General features: G+C 43.6%; 1 protein-coding gene across 1 annotated transcript in view; it reads left to right on the top strand.

Annotated features, from left to right (window-relative positions):
* The window catches only part of NCALD (neurocalcin delta), a 147,626-nt gene that overhangs the window by 25,957 nt on the left and 102,261 nt on the right, over window positions 1–19,408 (top strand). Inside the window, exon 2 of the mRNA XM_050941398.1 lies at window positions 5,184–5,244. The gene's annotated coding sequence lies outside the window, so the exon portion shown is untranslated. The remainder of the gene's footprint in view (window positions 1–5,183; window positions 5,245–19,408) is intronic.

Here is a 19,408-nt window from a genome sequence, read left to right as displayed (position 1 = left end):
CATGTAGTAGGGTTTCTGGTGGTATCACCAATCAAAGTAGCTACACAATTTAATACTAAACTATAGTCTCTCCAATACTGCTATAAAAGTAATTTGCATTATAACAAGCAGCACAACTGGCAATGGAGTAGGAAGTTTAGCACCTCCAAACTCTGAACTATTTTATTTCCTACTCAGAATCTGTGAGGTGTAATGCACTCTGAATTCTTTAATGGCCTGTTTCTGATCCTGCTTACACGTTTTACACACCAGTGAAATACTGATTTTTGTTGAGTTACTCCTGATTGGAAGTAATGTAAGTGAGATCAGAATCAGGCTCTAAATAGTGTATGTGTATTTTTAGAAGTCAAATGGCTATGATGCAAAAAATAAAACACTGTGGTTATATATAAGGATCCTTAGCTCTTTCCAGTCTTCCTAATACACCAGGTAGGATAAAAGCTGTAACTTCAGATGTGAAATTAAACATGTTGTTTAGCACAGAAATAATGGGAACTAATCTTCTAACCAGTGCAACAAACGAGAATGCCCTCTGAGCTAGATCAAAGCACTTTCTCTGTTAATGTTTTTAAAACAGGCTGCTAACAGGGCATGATGTATGTCAGTTTAAAGCTATTGCAGCTGCAGGCAGGGTTTGTAATGAACACAAAAGAAGCACTCCAGCATCAATCTTTCAGAGTCTGCAGGCCTGGAGTTCTGTTATAACTGTGACCTGGTTTTATTTTCTGGCACGACCTTTCATTAGAATGGCAGTTGCAGGAACTGCTTTTTTGGTTGATAAAGTTTTACCTTCCGATAGTTGTTCTGGCAATGCAATGCAATGCAATATAATGCAAACCTCACTTCCATGTAGAAGTGAAAGTAACAAGCCCCCCTCAAAAGAAATGACAAAGTCTGAGGCCAAAACACCCACAAAATGGATGTGGTTAAAAAAAGTTGCTGTAAGAACAGTCAAATACTCATTTAGCCCAACCCTCAACAATATAGTCTTATTTACAACACGTTTTGCTCTTTCAGACTTCCATAAGATTAAAGGACCCATTCCTGCGAGATGCTGGGGAGTCTAAACTCCCACTGGCTTCCATAGAAGGGCCCCATACCTTGCAGCATTAAGTCTGAATGCTGCTATGTCCAATACAAATGAGAATATTTCTCCAAGACAAGTACATGACTGGATTCAGTGCCACTCCTGGGCAGCCTCTGCTAGGGGTGAGGCTCCTAGAGAGCTGTACCTTTGTGTAGCAGAACTCTCAAGAGTGCAGGAGGTGGCTATATTGTCTTCCAATCTCCTCTGGGGCTCAATCCCCCCCATCAGCACAGCTGGCCTAATGGGCACAGAAACAGTGAAAAATGGTACCCTATGTATATACAGGAGCGAATCTGGCCTGGACATCACTCGTATTATAGCATTTCAGTCTATAAAATACTCTGAGAAGTGGAATAGTGGTGTTGTTCTATACATCCCAACTTGTGCAATTATTATTACACTGATGCCCAAATTGTGCTAGGCTCATAAGAAGAGGCTGTCCCTGCCCTGAAGAGTTGATGTTCTAAGTAGACACTAGCTGGAATAGTCACACACACTGGGGCAGTGTTAAGGGTATTGTGGCATCCTTATTGTCATCAGCAAGTCACGGTCACAGAACTCTCTGCTAACCCATTTTACACCATCCACTATGCCTTATGTTGCCCACTCCATCACCCAGTCTACTGCTAAAGCAAAGAGGACTGGTGATGACTCACCTCTTGTCTAACTTCAGCCACAGTATCAAACCTCTCACCCAGGCTTGTACCCGATCTCACTGCACATCTACTTCCAGCATGTAAACTCCTTATGCTGGTCAGTTTGTCTAGTATCTGGTATCCCTTCTAGCAGTAGTCCCTGGGTTCTCTGGGTGGACACCACTGAATACTTTCTTAAAGTTGATTAAGATGGATTTTTGCCACACAGTCACTTTTTCAATGATCTATCAAAGAGTAAATACAGTATACTCCTGTTTATCTGAAACCTTGCTATCCAGACCTCCATATTATCTGACTCTCTTCCTTGTCTCCCATGTATCTCCTGCTGGAGGATAAGGAAGGGATTCAGATAATGTGGATGTTTGGATAATAGAACAGAAATCACTGGTCAAGACTGTGAGGAAGAGGAGGAGCCCCCAGCTGTGGAGGAGGCCACCTTGGTGCTGAATGGCTTCTGCAGCCAGGAAGGGGGTTTCTGCAGCCCCACTGTCATGTGAGTGAGCGGACCCACAACAGTGAGGCCGGTGACTCCTGATTCCTGAAGGTGCAAAGTGCAGGAAAGGCTGCAGTCCTGGCTGGGCAGAGCAGAGTCTTGGCCAAGGTCTCTGCTCTGCCCCCCCCCCAGGACCACAGCCTCCCCTGATCACCTCATGCCTGCATGGATGTGGCATCACCAGCCCTGCAGCAGCGCAGGGAGCTTTTGCAGCCCCATTGTATTGCAGCCTAAGGATTAGGTCAATGGGTCCCAGCTCTCCTCGTCTCCGGAGTCTCTTCCCAGTAATCACTCCAATGCTATGGCAGTCCACCACTCTCTAGGTAGCAACTCAGCCCTCTGGCGAGATGTCCAGCTGAGTTAGCCCCCTTCCCTTTGCTTTGAGTCCAACAAAATATATACAGCCCAACAGTCCCACAAAAGAAAGTCATCAGCCCCCCTCCAGTCTCCGGGGGATGGCACACTCTTGACTCAGGACTTACAATGCCTCTATCGTCTCTTCCTCACTGGGGAGATGTAGGAGAAAGAGTTTTATGCCCCTTCCACAAGATGGAGGTTGGTAAGGGAACCTGGGCCCTCCCTCTCTAATGGGCTCTAGCCCAGGGCCCAGTGCGAGGTAGTGATTGCAAACACTCTGGAGTGTTTTGGAGCTGCCTTTCTGGGACGCTTCCTACCACTTGCTTCCCCACAAGGCCTCAAAGTCCTTTCCTTAAAGTCCAACAGAAAATAGCAAAAACAACCAACTCTTCTGCCCATTTGGGGCTCAGCTGGTAACCTACTTTGCAGGTTTGCCCCAGCTTCAAACTGGCCCAGGTTCCTGGGTTTCCCTCCCATGCCCGAAGCTGGCAAGCTCTCCCTCTCCCCAGGGTTTTGGGCAGGCTCTTGGTAGGCCCCTGTCTCCAGTCAGGCTCCAAGCTCAGGGCTCAGCCTCTCAGGCCAAGAGAGAAAGCTCCCAGCTACCTCTCCCCTGGGTCTCTTCCCTGGCCCCTCCTCTAGGGCCTGGGATAGCTGCCGCTTGCAGATCCCTCCCATGCAGTAAGGACTTCTGCTGTGCCTTTACTCAGGAGCTCTCAAGTTAGGTCTATCCTCCTATTCTGTCTGCCCCCCATTTTGAGTGATCTTGGCTCCCTTTCAAGCTTCTCCTCCAGGAGAACCAGGTTCTGCAGGCGCAGTGGAGCGTAGTCACCTGGGGCAGAACTGCTCCTTAACCCCTTCTGTCCCAGTGTAGATTTTATATACCCCATCACAGAGGCCTTTGATGGCTGCTCTAATTTCATTGGGTGTTATCAGTCCATCTTCTGTTTTTAACTTTGCTTTACTAAGAATGACACAGAACAGAAAGATTGTCCATACATCAGAGGTAGAACAAGAAGCAGTGAAAATTGAACTGCAAGTAAATGCAGAGAAAACCAAGATTATGAAGGTAGGAAACTGGACATAAGCTGCAAAGTTGATGGAAAAGAAACTGAACAGGTAGAGGAGTTCTGCTGCCTGTGGAGCATGATGACATTTGGTGGTGGCTGTGATAAAGATATTCATATGAAATTAGGAAAAGCAAACGCCATGTCTAGAAGTATGAACAATATCTGATCAAACCACACCAAACTAAGGGTCAGATTATACCATGTGATTGGACTGACCCCACTACTGTATGGAACAGAGACTTAACTGATGACAGTGGCTAACAAAAAAAAAAATTATTGGATGCTGCCCATCACAGATAGCAGAAGAAGATACTACACATTTCATGGAAGGAAAAATAATACATGTGAGAATAAGGGAGCTCAAGAGCAGTATGTGTTAGAAAATATCATCAAAATTCTCTATTGTAAGTAGGGTTTTATACCAATTTAATATTAGCTGTTTGTGTTTAGCTTTTAAATAGTTGCAGTGAACATTATACCCTCAGCAAAAATGACAAACTTCATCTATTCTGCTTGTGTTTTCTTGCCATCTCACTATTTTAAAGTTTTGCTGCGGGGTCTGCAGTATATAATTTTAAAAAAAAGTTTGAATGGGCTAATATGGTTGAATTATCCTCAAATGAGGTTGAACTGCATTTCTTAAATCATTTCAATTTGTTTGCAAATGAATTTTAAATAGAATTTTGCTGCCATTGACACAAGTTAGTCCTCTAGGCATTTGGCCACGCTGGCTAACAGGCTGAGGTTCTACAGTACTATACATTATGAATGGAGGAATAGCTCATTTTTAAACTCTAGTTTCTTGTAGCTGGGCAAATTGTATGGCCAAACTCTTGCCTTTGTAAATGGCTGGCTAGGTTAACTTTTCACAGTGTTTCAATTTTATTGGATACACTTAACAGCAGATGCCAAAGAACACACTTTTTTTGTGAAGTAGTTTTTCTTTAATCAGGTAGTGGTGAGTTTGCTTTGAGACCCAGATAGACACTGTGACAATCCTCATCCATCCTAAAGACTGGTTTAGACAGTGTTCCCTTAGTATGTTTTCGGTGTGGATCTCTGTTTAGCTGGGCATAAACAGAGAAGCAGTTAAATAATGCATAAATATGAGCATTGTCTTTATTCTTTCCTACTAGGCTGCATCCCATACTATAAATAGCTGTGTAAGATTTCCTGCTTGCTTTGCAGTGTCTGGGGTGACACTGACTCATTTTTGCTCTATGTGCTATTTGGATACTGTTTACTGTATACTTTCAGCCTGCCTATTTCATGTGGTCTTGTTCCATATTTATTGTTGCTAATCATCCAAAGATCCCAATAATTTTTCCTCTTAGCAACATGAAACACTCTCTCTCTCTCATTGGATTCATTTTCCAGCATGGACTTTCCAGTGGGTGAATCCAGTCTTATTTTATAGTGTTGTGTTGCTGCATTGCCTAGTTATATGTTGCCCTGCAGAATATTAAAGAGTGCACTTGACCTAGCTTGCCTTTTATAAATTTGTGTTTTCCTGCCTTTTCCAGGACAGAAGTAGAGTACGGTAAACAAAAGAGGAACTATTCAAGAGGCAGCGTACAGCAGGTGGTATGTACATATGAAAAGTTTTATGTGCTCTCTTGAATGAATTTATGGTAAACCATAGATGAGGGGTGGGCAAACGTTTTGGCCCGAGGGCCACTTCTGAGAACAGAAATTGTATGGCAGCCCATGAATGCTCACAAAATTGGAGTTGCGGTGTGGCAGGGGATGAGGGTTCTGGCTGGGGTGCAGGCTCCGGGGTGGGGCCACAAATGAGGAATTCAGGATGCAGGAGAGGGCTCCGAGCTGGGGTGGGAGGGTAGGGTTCGGGGCGGGTGAGGGATCTGGCTGGGGATGAGGAGTTTGGGGTGTAGGAGGGTGCTCTGGGTTGGATTGAGGGGTTTGGAGGATGGGAGGGGGATCGGGCAGGGGGTGGGAGGAGTGAGGACTCCAGCTGAGGGTGCGAGCCGTGGGGTGGGGCTGGGGATGAGAGTTTTGGGGTGCAGAAGGATGCTCTGGGCTGGTATCAAGAGGTTTGGAGGACGAGAGGGGGATCAGGGCTGGGGCGGGGGTTGGGGCATGGGGGAAGGCTTGGGTGCAGGCTCCGGGTGGAGCTTACCTCAAGTGGCTCCTGGAAGCAGCAACTTGTCCCTTCTCCAGCTCCTATGCAGAGGTGCGGCCAGGCGGCTCTCCACACTGCCCCATCCGCAGGCACTGCCCCTGCAACTCCCATTGGCCACAGTTCCCAGCCAATGGTATCTTCAGGGTGGCACTTGGGGTGGGGGCAGCATACAGAGCGGAGTCCTCTGGCTGCCCTTATGCATAGGAGTCAGAGCGCCAGAGGGGGGCCATGCCGCTGCTTCTGGAAGCCACATGGAACGGCCTCCAACCCTGCTCCCTGGCTAGAGTGCTGGAATGGTGTAAGCCCCAGACCCTGCTCCCTAGCAGGAGTCTGAGGGCCGAATTAAAATGGCTGATGGGCCGGATCCAGCCCACTGACCGTAGTTTGTCCACCCCTGCCATAGATTCAAGGAATCAGTGCTCATTCTTAAAGCCTGAAATGACATGTTATTAAAAGCAAAGTTTCACAGGGTATGTCTACACTACGAGATTATTCCAATTGTACAGAAACCAGTTTTTTAAAACAGATTGTATAAAGTCAAGTGCACGCGGCCACACTAAGCACATTAATTTGGTGGTGTGCGTCCATGTACTGAGGCTAGTGTCGATTTCCGGAGCATTGCACTGTGGGTAGTTATCCTGTAGCTATCCCATAGTTCCCACAGTCTCCCCCGCCCATTGGAATTCTGGGTTGAGATCCCAATGCATGATGGTGCAAAAACAGTGACATAAGAATATAAGAACGACCGTACCGGGTCAGACCAAAGGTCCATCTAGCCCAGTATCTGTCTACCAACAGTGGCCAATGCCAGGTGCCTCAGAGGAAGTGAACCTAACAGGCAATGATCAAGTGATCTCTCTCCTTCCATCCATCTCCATCCTCTGACAAACAGAGGCTAGGGACACCAATCCTTACCCATCCTGGCTAATATGGACTTAGTCACCATGAATTTATCCAGTTCCCTTTTAAACATTGTTATAGGCCTAGCCTTCACAACCTCCTCAGGTAAGGAGTTCCACAAGTTGACTGTGCACTGTGTGAAGGAGAACTTCCTTTTATTTGTTTTAAACCTGCTGCCTACTAATTTCATTTGGTGACCCCTAGTTCTTGTATTATGGGAAGAAGTAAATAACTTTTCCTTATCCACTTTCTCAGCATCACTCATGATTTTATATACCTCTGTCATATCCCCCCTTAGTCTCCTCTTTTCCAAGCTGAAGAATCCTAGCCTCTTTAATCTTTCCTCGTATGGGACCCTCTCCAAACCCCTTATCATTTTAGTTGCCCTTTTCTGAACCTTTTCTAGTGCTAGAATATCTTTTTTGAGGTGAGGAGACCACATCTGTACACAGTATTTGAGATGTGGGCGTACCATGGATTTATATAAGGGCAATAATATATTCTCAATCTTATTCTCTATCCCCTTCTTAATGATTCCTAACACCCTGTTTGCTTTTTTGACCTCCTCTGCACACTGCGTGGACATCTTCAGAGAACTATCCATGATGACTCCAAGATCTTTTTCCTGATTTGTTGTAGCTAAATTAGCCCCTATCATATTGTATGTATAGTTGGGGTTATTTTTCCCAATATGCATTACTTTACATTTATCCACATTAAATTTCATTTGCCATTTTGTTGCCCAGTCACTTAGTTTTGTGAGATCTTTTTGAAGTTCTTCACAATCTGCCTTGGTCTTAACTGTCTTGAGCAGTTTAGTATTATCTGCAAACTTTGCCACCTCACTGTTTACCCCTTTCTCAGATCATTTATGAATAAATTGAATAGGATTGTTCCTAGGACTGACCCTTGGGGAACACCACTAGTTACCCCTCTCCATTCTGAGAATTTACCATTAATTCCTACCCTTTGTTCCCTGTCTTTTAACCAGTTCTCAATCCATGAAAGGACCTTCCCTTTTATCCCATGACAGCTTAATTTACATAAGAGCCTTTGGTGAGGGACCTTGTCAAAGGCTTTCTGGAAATCTAAGTACACTATGTCCACTGGATCCCCCTTGTCCACATGTTTGTTGACCCCTTCAAAGAACTCTAATAGATTAGTAAGACACGATTTCCCTTTACAGAAACCATGTTGACTGTTGCTCAACAGTTGTCGTGGGTGATTCTGGGTAAATGTCGTCACTTAATCCTTCCTCCGTGAAAGCAACGGCAGACAATCATTTCGCGCCCTTTTCCTCTGGATTGCCCTGGCAGACGCCATAGCATGGCAACCATGGAGCCTGTTCTGCCTTTTATCACTGTCACCATATGTGTACTGGATGCTGCTGACAGAGCCGGTACTACAGTGCTACACAACAGCATTCATTTGCCTTTGCAAGGTAGCAGAGATGGTTACCATCCCTATTGCACCGTCTGCCATTGTAAATTGGCGATGAGATGATGGTTATCAGTCATTTTGCACCGTTTGCATTTGGAAATTGGCAAAGATGGTTATCAATCCTTTTGTCTGCTGCTGTCATGGGTGCTCCTGGCTGGCCTCGCTGAGGTCGGCCGGGGGCGCATAGACAAAAATGGGAATGACTCCCCGGGGTCTTTCCCTTCTTTATGTTTTGTCTAAAAATAGAGTCAGTCCTGCCTAGAATATGGGGCAAGTGTACTAGAGAACCAGAGAACACAGCTGCTCCGGGTCAGAGCCCCAGATATCCCGCAGAAATGATGAGCTGCATGCCATTCTAGGGGGTGCCCCTGCAACAACCCCACCCATTGCTTCCCTCCTCCCCCAACCCTCCTGGGCTACTGTGGCAGTGTCCCCCCTATTTGTGTGATGAAGTAATAAAGAATGCAGAAATAGGAAACACAGACTTTTTAGTGAGATAAAATGAAGGGAAGGCAGTCTCCAGCTGCTATGATAGTCCAGGCAGGACATTAGAGGGTGCAGGGGAGAGGAGCGCAGCCTCCCGCTGCTATGATAGTCCAGGGAGTACAGAATCTTTTCATTAGACATGAGAGGGGGCGGGGTGATGGAGCTCAGCCTCCAGCTGCTATGATGAGGACGGTTACCAAGCCTTTTATACCATCTGCCGGGAATGACCAGGAGTCATTCCCATTTTTACCCAGGCACCCCTGGCCAACCTCACTGAGGCCAGCCAGGAGCACTCACGGGATGATGAGGGTGGTTTTCCACCATTTTGTACCGTCTGCCATCAGGAAAGAAAGGGGAGGGGATGCTGCTGTTCAACGCCACAGCACAGCGTCTACCAGCAGCATGCAGTAGACATACGGTGACATTGAAAAAAGGCGAGAAACGATTTTTTTCCCTTTTCTTTCACGGGGAGGAGGGGGGGTAAATTGACGAGAAATACCCTGAACCACCCCGGCAATGTTTTTGACCCTTCAGGCATTGGGAGCTCAGCCAAGAATGCAAATGCTTTTTGGAGACTGCGGGGACTGTGGGATAGCTGGAGTCCTCAGTCCCCCCTCCCTCTCTCCATGAGCGTCCGTTTGATTCTTTGGCTTTCTGTTACGCTTGTCACACAGCACTGTGCCGAGTCCCTGCTGTGGCCTCTATCTATCATAGCCTGGAGATTTTTTCAAATGCTTTGTCAGTTCGTCTTCTGTAACGGAGCTGTGATAGAACAGATTTGTCTCCCCATTAAAGCGATCAGATCCAGTATCTCCCATAGGGTCCATGCTGGAGCTCATTTTGGATTTGGGACTCTATCGCCACCCATGTTGATCAGAGCTCCACGCTGGGCAAACAGGAAATGAAAATCAAAAGTTCGCGGGGCTTTTCCTGTCAACCTGGCCACTGCATCTGAGTTCAGATTGCTTTCCAGAGCAGTCACAATGGTGCACTGTGGGATACCGCCCGGAGGCCAATACCGTCGAATTGCAACCACGCTAACCCTAATCCGACATGGCAATACCGATTTCAGCGCTACTCCCCTCGTCAGGGAGGAGTACAGAAATCGGTTTAAAGAGCCCTTTATATCGATATAAAGATTGTGTGGACGGGTGCAGGGTTAAATCGGTTTAACGCTGCTAAATTCGGTTTAAATGCGTAGTGTAGACCAGGCCACAGTTTACATAGAATAAAGGCAGATTGTGGGTGTAAGGCCACAGCCCAGCCATAGGGTGTGTGCGGAACCGCACCACTCCAGATGATGTCCTTGGGGCATTATGTGTGAGGCAGATAAATTGCCTCTAGAGCACCAGCAAGATATGGGAAGCGTGCCCCGGTACATACCATGAAAGGATGCAGCATGATTCAGCCCCACTGCCCAATGTTGAGGGAGGGCAGGGACGCAGCTTTGCCCTTATTTGTCTTCTCTCTGCATCCTTTAATGGTGCTAAATGCCACTGTTGATGTTACCATTACACAGTCCTTAGCCGCCAGGGATGATACTCTCCCCTGTGCAGAGGGACCGCAAAGGCTGAACTTCAGGCCTCCAACATGGACCATTTTGTTCTAAGTGACTTACCCAGTGTCACAAAAAGTCAGTGTAAGCATTGGAAATAGAGCTCTGGTCTCCTGCTTCCCTGCCCAGTCACCTGGATCATAGCACCTCCATGCGGTGATGCCTACCCGAGTTACAATGACAACTAATCATTTGTTCTATGCTTTAGTGTTGCACCATTCTGTTGCCATGGCCTACTACTGCTCTGTGATGTGCATTTTTCTACTGGTGGAGAATGTGCAGGAATCATCTGTAGTTTTCTCTTGCATATAGGAGATGAAGGATCTCTGTTGTGATTGACTGAATAGTATTATTGTGACAAAGGATACAAAAGCACTTAACGCAATCAGGCCCCCTTTCATTCCGTGTATGGAATAGTTTTCAGTTCCCAGTTATATTCAGGTAAAAGAGAAATAAATATTTCTTGTATGTAAATTATTTATATGTTAAATTTTACAAAGTCAGTGCAAATCCACTGGCTGCTGCCAGCTGTCTTTCATTTACCTTTGGCGAGCTCCAAGGCCCACAGAAGTTAATAGAAAGACTCCTGTTGACTTCTCTGGGTGTAACAATGGGCACTGAGCATCATTTAGGCATTGAATTCAATTGAACTATTCACAGAGTAAAGTTAAGCATGTGCATAAGTGTTTGCAGAATTGGAGAGTTGTATTGTGTATATCTCTTTCTACTCTTTGCCACCTGAAGCAAACAAATCATAATTCTATTTATTTTTTTAGGGGATTGGTGATAAAAAGTGGTACAAAATATCACCCCTTGAGAGCTTTCATGCAGATCTCTATATTTATACAATCCAGATTAAGAGTTTGGCAAAGTGTGAGAAGGGATCATGATAGTCCCTATTGTCACCTAAACCTTTTTCAGGGGTGAGGTAGGGAAAGGAAAAGAGGCAATTTTTTTTGTTTTCTTTCTCTATGGGGCAATGCTCTTTGTTATGCTGCAAATGCATGGGGATGTAGTACACCTCTACCCCCATATAACGCTGTCCTCGGGAGCCAAAAAATCTTACCGTGTTATAGGTAAAACTGCATTATATCAAACTTGCTTTGATCCGCCGGAGCGCGCAGCCCCACCCCCCTGGAGTGCTGCTTTACTGTGTTATGTCCGAGTTCATGTTATATCGGGTCGTGTTATATTGGGGTATAGGTGTAGTTGCTAATATTGTAGTAGTGACTAATGTATGTCTCAGTATCAAGGCAATGCAAGATGTGTAGGCTTCTACTATGAAAGCATCCTTTGTGCTTGGATTTATGCAGGTAAAACACATTCATGGTGTAGATGTCCAAAAATCAATGTTTCGAAGCATGTGAAAAGATGGATATGCAAGTTTAGAGAATAAGTTAAGGCTGCTTTGGTCTATGGTGATTGAGGCTGTTATCGATAAAGATTGTAACAGTTCAGTTTCTGCAGATTTATAAAAAGGTAATAATAGAAACTTACTTGTCAAAGAAAGTGGTTATTTTTACCTGTTTTCATGTATGACCAGATCCTGTGGTCCTTACCTCCTGTTGAAGTCAATAGAAATTTTATCTGTGTCAAGTCAGCAGGATCAGCCCCATGATGGCTAAACCCATAGAAATTACTCTTACAGTGCATTTTAAAAAAACTTTCACTCTAATTTAGCAACTTTTAAGTATTGGAGGGAGAGAAAGATGAAGAGCTTATTACCAAAGAATGGGAAAAGATGTCTGGTCTAAGCCAGGAAACAGATGCCAGAAGTTCTTTCCTACTGTCTCTTCCGCGAAGACTAACACTATGAGACCTTTCTCTATTTTCTCTGGAGGAAAATGTTAATGAAGCATCTGCCAGAAATACATGCTAGAACAGCACATTCCCATGCCAAGAATGAAACTATGAAGCACCCTCTCTGATGAGCCATTCTTTTTATTCTGGTCTGAATTGTGCTTGTCCTGTAATAAAAGGGAAGGCAAGCAACTAACTCTGGCAATTTAATCTGACAGTTACAGTTTATCCATCCAACCATTTGAGGCACAGATTAGCTGCTGCTGGTGAGTTGGACAATGATTTAAAGGCAAGAGGTGCAGAGATGTCGTGTTCAGTACCAGCAGGGAAAGGAAGTAGACTCAGTTGTTTATTGTATCCAACTTCAATACAGATGATATTTTTTCCTCTGCTAAATAATGCCTGAGGAGGAGCATTGAGAGTGGGGAATGAAGGGGGAGTGTCAGTCAACAGCGTGTGGATGATTAGCCCATTTCCTCATTTTGGAGGCCCCCCAGATGTTCACACACTATATAGTTCTGTGATGGTAACTCTAAAAAGCATGGAACCACCTAAAGATGATTGGTTGAAATGCTTGCCCATGTACTAGTCCAACAGGCTTGGCGTAGGAGTTTCAAACAGTGGGGCCCAATGTTACACGTAGAAATGAAGCATTGGTAAAGAGTATCCAGAATGCCAGCTGTGAACAATTTCCTCTGTCACATGGAGCAGCCACGTCACTGATTATACAAGGAAGTTTGGGTCAGGTATGCTCAATATTTGTCTTGGAGACATTTCTGTTTGTATGAGAATGCACCCTTCCTAACAGCTCTACATTTCTTATATTTACCAAGGCAATGAAATCAAGTGACATTTTAAAACAAACTGTGAATCCTGTGACTAGCTTGTCATGCTTTGTATGGTTACTAGGGGCTTGTCTCTCTGAGTTGGTTTCTGTATCTTATTTTCACCAGTTAAGGGTGTAGAAATATGCTGCAATTGGCCACCCATGAACGGGTTGCAAAATACTACAGTCATTTACAAAGGAAAATATTTTCCCATTGCCAAAAGCTAATCTGCCTTTAAGTGCTTCAGTGTAATGGAAAGAATTGTGCCAGAATCAAGAAGATTCCAAGAGGGGAAAAAACAATGCAACGGACTGGTTTCTGAATGTGGACGATGAAACATAATGTCAAATATGCTGTCAACTCATTTTTCAAAAATAAAACAGGCTACTCATCATGAGCCAGTTCATGTAACAATGACATTGAGTGTTGTTTATATGAGAGGTCTCAGTGCTGGCAAAAAAAAACCCTCTCAAAAAACAAAAGAGGAAAAACCCCTACTATTAATTAGCTACTACAATATTAACTAACAGCAGTTGTTTGAAAAAGAGAAGCTGTACAAGAGTAGACAACAGCAGCCTCAGAAAACTTCCAGCTCTGTTCCATATACCTTTTATTTATAAGTGGAGTCTTGCAGTGAGCAAGTTTTGAGCTGAGGATTATTTAAGTGTTGTCATCCATCTTAAAATCAAGCTCCTGTGTGATATTTTGACCCTAATATGTATTTGGGAGGGGGTGTCACATTCTGAGGTGTAACCCAGACTAGTAAGAGGTTATGTCACCAACTGCCCTGCAACTGGGGGCCCTACAGAATGCTTTGCTGCTGTAGCTCCCAACCTGGGCCCCTCACAAACATCCAAACAACATGTCCTTGTGTAGCTGCAGCCTGCCAGCAAAACTCGCGTCACACTCTGGCTTCCACCAGCCTGGGTTAACACTTGCAGGGTGACCCCAATACACTCTCAGTCCTGAATTTTCCCCAGAATGTGTGTCCTGCACTGTCCAGATGTTAGAGGTTCATTGCCCTCGTAAGGGGTCAATCAGTATTCAACCGTTTGCTTTTTAACTGGAGTTCCCAAACACTGGATCAGTTTTGATTAAAGACTAAAACAAGTTTATTTAACTACAAAGAGAGAGATTTTGCGTGAGCACAAGTGCAAGCTATTAAAGTCAGAAATGATTACAATAAAAATAGAGAGAAAACGCTTTCTAGTAACTAAAACTTAACAAATTAGACTCTGTTCAAGGTAAAATCCTTACCACATGTTCCTAGCAATAGGGCTGACAAAATTCTCACATCAGAACTCCTCCCAAAGTCTGATTCCTTTGTTGTCTTAGGTGAGAGAGAGTGAGAGAGATAGGGGGAGAAAGAGAGAATATCTGAGGTATTTTGCCCCATGCTTTTATAGTCTAGACACCCTTTGAAATGCATTTTCCTGAGGGTTACCCCTTGATAAAGTTCTTTTCAGCTGTGAGGACAGAGAAATGGAGTCTCATGGTGAAAGAGGTTCCATGTTGTTGATTGATTAACTGCAGATCGATCTGTTCCTGCCCCCCTTTGCTGCCGAAGAATGCCCACTTGACTGCCAATCAGCTTTGATGACAGCTGGCTAGAGGCAGCAGCTTGTTCTTTGTTTTTGAGAAAGAAATTCACCCCCTCCCCAGACCTGTCTGGTAAACACATTTCAGTCATAATTTCAGCTTATGTTCATTATGTTGCTTACACACATTTCACCATGAAATTATTGACCAGTGAGTTATTAGTTTTCAAATGATACCTTGCAAGGCATATTTTGTACAAAGATTATTACAATAGTGTATAGGGTGTGAAAACCGTGATACATTTGGTCACTGGGGATTCTTTTTCAGTTTAGGGTGTTTGGGTCTTGGGTTTTTTGTTTTGGTCTGTTTTTTTTTTTTTGAGGGTTTCTTATTCCCCTCCCCGCTCCTTTTTTCCCCACCCTTTTTCAGTGGCAAAATGGAAAAAGGAAAAAGAGGGAATAGAAATAAAGAAGGAAAATGCCGACATGGGGGATGGATGGAAAGAAAAACAAAAATTTTCAAAAATAAAAATGCTTGCAACCCAGAAATTGTGATTTAAAAAAAATTATGAAAAACTTTAAATAAACAAAAGTTGTTCCTGTTCAAAACTTTGGAACTAAAATATTCTGATTATTTTTTTTTCATTTTTCAATGAGCTCTTGTTAGAAGCAGCATCTGAGATCATTGTAACTGAAGGAAATTTGAAAGAAAAATATCTATTTTGTTTCTTTCTTTCTTTGGTGTACTTGATGGCACTTTGTGAGTAGTCGGTTTCCACTGTGGTTGTCAGTCAGTAAAGCTCTGATCCTGCAAACACTGAAGTGTACCTGTTTACTCATGTGAGAAGTCCCAATAGGAATAAGGTTATTTATGTGCTTAGATGATTGCAGGATCAAGGTCCCAGTTTTCCCTGCTGTTTATGTGGGTCTTCCACACAGTAAAAGGAGAGAAAAATATTTAGAAAATTGGAAAATATGATTGTAAAACCACAAAAATATTGGCCGGAGGACTCAGGGACAAGTGCAGTACCTGAAACTACTTGTAATACAATATACATAATTAACTAGCTATGTCCCTTGTATATATTACCCCTAAGGATATCCAAATTTAAAAATGCATTAAGCATTTTGGATATGCTATAGGATTTACTGATGGGTTTAATAAATTATGGCTTTTTTCCAGCAATTAACACTAAGGTTTTTCATCTGTTGTAACTATTAACAGTGTGTCCTGGTATTACAGTGACAGCAGTGTGGAATTCATGGAAGAGTGCTTTCAAGTTCAGCACAGCTGCTACTGCTCCAGGGCCAATACCTAGCCATCGGGCTCTACAATGAGCTACTCTGGGGGGCAGGACTGGGGAGGAAAAAATTCTCACTCCCCTGGCTTCTGAGCAGTAGCAGAGCCTCTTCTAAGATGTCACTGCAGCCTCAGAGGGGTAGAAGCTAGGCAGCTTGTATTTGCATAGAGTATTTGCAAAGCCACAGACCTACTGTCCCTCCCCTCTTCAAAAAAATGTGTACGCTGGGGGGCAGAGACCACTGTGGAGCAGAGCATCATGGGTGGAGGCCCCCAAAACCTATTCCTTCTCCCCAGTTTCTGCAGTGTAACTGCATCATTTCCATGCATAGACCTGGGGGCGTGATTTGGTACTTAGTGGTAAGCTAGTGGAGTTTGTATTTTCATATCCCAGTATGGGTCTCAGGTGCAGGGCTGGAATTAAAATTAAAATTATTGCTGGGATATTTTTAAAACATAACTGAGGAACATAATTCATCTATCAAAAAAAAAAACCTTGCTATTTAAATATAAGGAATCAGATTCATCTCTGTAACTATACTGCAATCTGTAAGCTAAATTCACCAAAACAAATAAATCTAATACACTGAAGCATGAAGAATGAAGGATAATGTACACCAAGACTATTAGGTGGAAAGAGGGAAATAACAAAGCAGTAAACATCACTTACATTTGAGTGTGCACTATGATCTGTTCTGCATGATTCAGAGAGAAAACTCACTTTGTTTTAACCTTGTGTTCCCTGCTTCAGAGCATAGATGCTGAATTGTGCCATACAAATACACTAACTTTTGAACTGTGCTTACAGAACCACAGCCAGGTGCAAGACAAAACCTGCACATATTTTGGCTATTGTACAGATCCCAATTTGTCCCAGTCTGTTCACATAAATCAACAGCCCTAAAGGTAGGTGATGACAAAACGCTAGAATTATTCTTGTTAATCAAATAATGTCTTCTGTGAGACATTACGTCAAAACAGTTTATAGGTCTGCTGGAGTTTCTGGAGGGCTCTACAATTCCCCTATAACACATATTAGATAACTTTATCTTAGGAATTAATACTTGTGCCATTGCTCATACTATAAACCTTATATTTGCTGGGTCTTCTCGCTGCTTGAAAAGACAGCTCCATTAAAAACCCCAAAAGCTGTAATCAAAGTTATCTGACCATTCCATAATTAAGAGTACAAATTGTTGGTTCTTGAGAACTGAATCATTATTGCTCCTTGAGAACAGAAATTACTGGTGCTAACGGCTATAACAAAAATGGAGAGCTTGGGATTTTCTTATAATGCTGCATTCATGAGAAACCATCTTCCACCTGATTTGACTTGAACAATAATTCTTTCACTAGCTCATCATTTGTGCATGGGAAGTAGTGAACCACTTTTGTTTTATGGTTTTCATTTCAAAACCTCCGCTGCTCGTAATGCCTCTTAGCTGTTTGAAATATAAAATGTCTTTTCCCATGGGTTTTGTCCATCCTATTTGTCAAAGAGCAGAAGTTAACATGACTACATTTGCTGAGCTCTGCCTCAGTCTCTCTTCCTGTATCTACTCTGTTGGTGCCAACAGGCACATAAACAGCTTTTTTAAATACAAAGCTAAACGTGTTGGTTTTGGTCTGTTACTTTTTTTGTTTTGATTGCTTTTTAAAAGCAACAGAATTGTGGATATTTTAAAAAGGACTTTAAATATGTAAGAAGTTCCATGACAATTTTCAGATGAAGTTATAGTAGAAAAAAGGGAGAGGGTCGTCAGATCCTCATCTGGTGTAAATTGTTGTAAAAAGTTGCTATGTTGGTTTACGCTGGTCTTCTGTATGTACAAATATCATCTTGTGCAGCATACCTGCACCCTGTATGTATTCTACTTAGCTTATGGCCGAAGTAAAATGGATCTATTGTTAGCACTGCAAAGCCAGTACAATGATGGGAGAATGAACTGGATTCTATTCCTCCTCCTGTACCATCAACAATCAGCTAAGCTCTGGTTGCAGAATCTTATTACTGGTGGTGCTGATATAAAAGGCAGAAAGAACACAGACACAAGGTGAGTTTACAGCACCAGAAGTTATAAAATTAATTAATGTAGTTGCAAACGGAGGACGTTTGAAATGAAGTCTCTGCACTGTGTTCAGGCAGGATATTTGGGGATGGAAGCAAGCAGAGACTTTCTAGTGATGCTCTGACCTTCTGCTCTTGGAATTCAAAGTGTAGATAAGACCTCTCTAATACCCAGCATCTTATCAGGCATGAGATGGCTGATCTAGCTTGCATTAATGATTCCTGGCTGATGATACGGCAGGCCCAGTTTGTATATTCAATTCATCACGAATCAAGGAACGATGGATTACTGGATGTTTTTCTAAAAGATCTGCTCTAGGAATTATTTTGGGGAAGTTCTATGGCCTGTGTTACACAGTAGGTCAGACTAGATGGTCACAGTGGTCCCTTCTGACCTTGGAATCTATGGCTCTGAGAGGAGATGAGTTGTAACCATTACATAAGAACATAAGAATGGCCATACTGGGTCAGACCAAAGGTCCATCTAGCCCAGTATCCTGTCTTCTAACAGTGGCCAATGCCAGATGCCCCAGAGAGCATGAACAGAAAAGGTAATCATCAAGTGATCCATCTCTTGTTGCCTATTCCCAGCTTCTGGCAAACAGGCTAGAGACACCATCCCAGAGAATAGCCATTAATGGACCTATCCTCCATGAATTGATCTAGCCATTCTTTTTGCATCACGCCTCCACTAAGTAGGAGATCTACAATCCCAAAATCCCCTCCCGGAACTGGGCAGCCGTACACCACTGATCCTGGTGTCCTCTGTCCTTGTTCACTTATGGTGCAGGACTCTGTACTACTATTCTAGCAAAGAGAAGAGAGAACACCAAGGTCTCTAATTTGGTTTTGAGATGGTTGGGTCTTCCTTCCCTTCCTCCTAATTGTGGAAGGCTAGATTTCTTCACCTCAACATGCTAGCTTCATCCCTGTTTTTGCATTCTCCCCAGCTGTCATCAGAATCCTGCATCCGCTCCTGCTGGGAGATCAGAGAGGTGATATTCCCAGGGAGCGAATTGTTACATATGACAATCAGACTGGGCAGAGTCATGGACATTTCCCCAGGGAGCTGGACGGGTTGGGAATCCAAGGAATTGCTCTGCGGTCACACTGAATGTGTGGGGAGGTGGAGCTTGAGTCTGGCAGTAGCACTTGAGGCTGTGGAGTCTGGAAGCCTCTGACTGAGAGTCTCTGCCTCTCCAAGCGTTTTACATGAAAGAGCTGGAATATAAGGCAGCAAGAGCTGCTTGCACAGAACAAAGATGCATATAGTTATTTCCAAGGGTTACAGTGAGTTGAGCTGCATAGCATTGCAGACCTGGCCTGAATAATAGAGGGAGAGCTCTGAGTCAGCTCTCAGAAGGATTGGTTGCTTTTGGGTTGGCATTTACATTTCAGCAAATTATTTAAACCCTAAAATTTTGTTGTGAGCTAATCCACTTATATTGCAGGGACTGTCTAGCTTCTTACAGTAGTGTCTATCCCTATAGCTTCTGATCACCTGGCATTTCTGGAGGCCACCTTAAGCCCTTGCTAATACCTTTATTCCCTAACCAAAGCCCTAACCTCTTCTTTCTTGTCATGACACCAATCACTACAACTTTCTTTCATTTGCACCTAGATACTACAGTTAATAGCCCACTCTAAAATTCCAAGCAGGAAAAGGATGTTATGGTGGAATTAAGGCTAGATCA

This window comes from Gopherus flavomarginatus, chromosome 2 (assembly GCF_025201925.1).
Source record: "Gopherus flavomarginatus isolate rGopFla2 chromosome 2, rGopFla2.mat.asm, whole genome shotgun sequence".
NCBI lineage: Eukaryota > Metazoa > Chordata > Testudines > Testudinidae > Gopherus > Gopherus flavomarginatus.
Note: the sequence above shows the minus strand (reverse complement) of the source record. Positions and strands in the feature narration are given on the sequence as shown.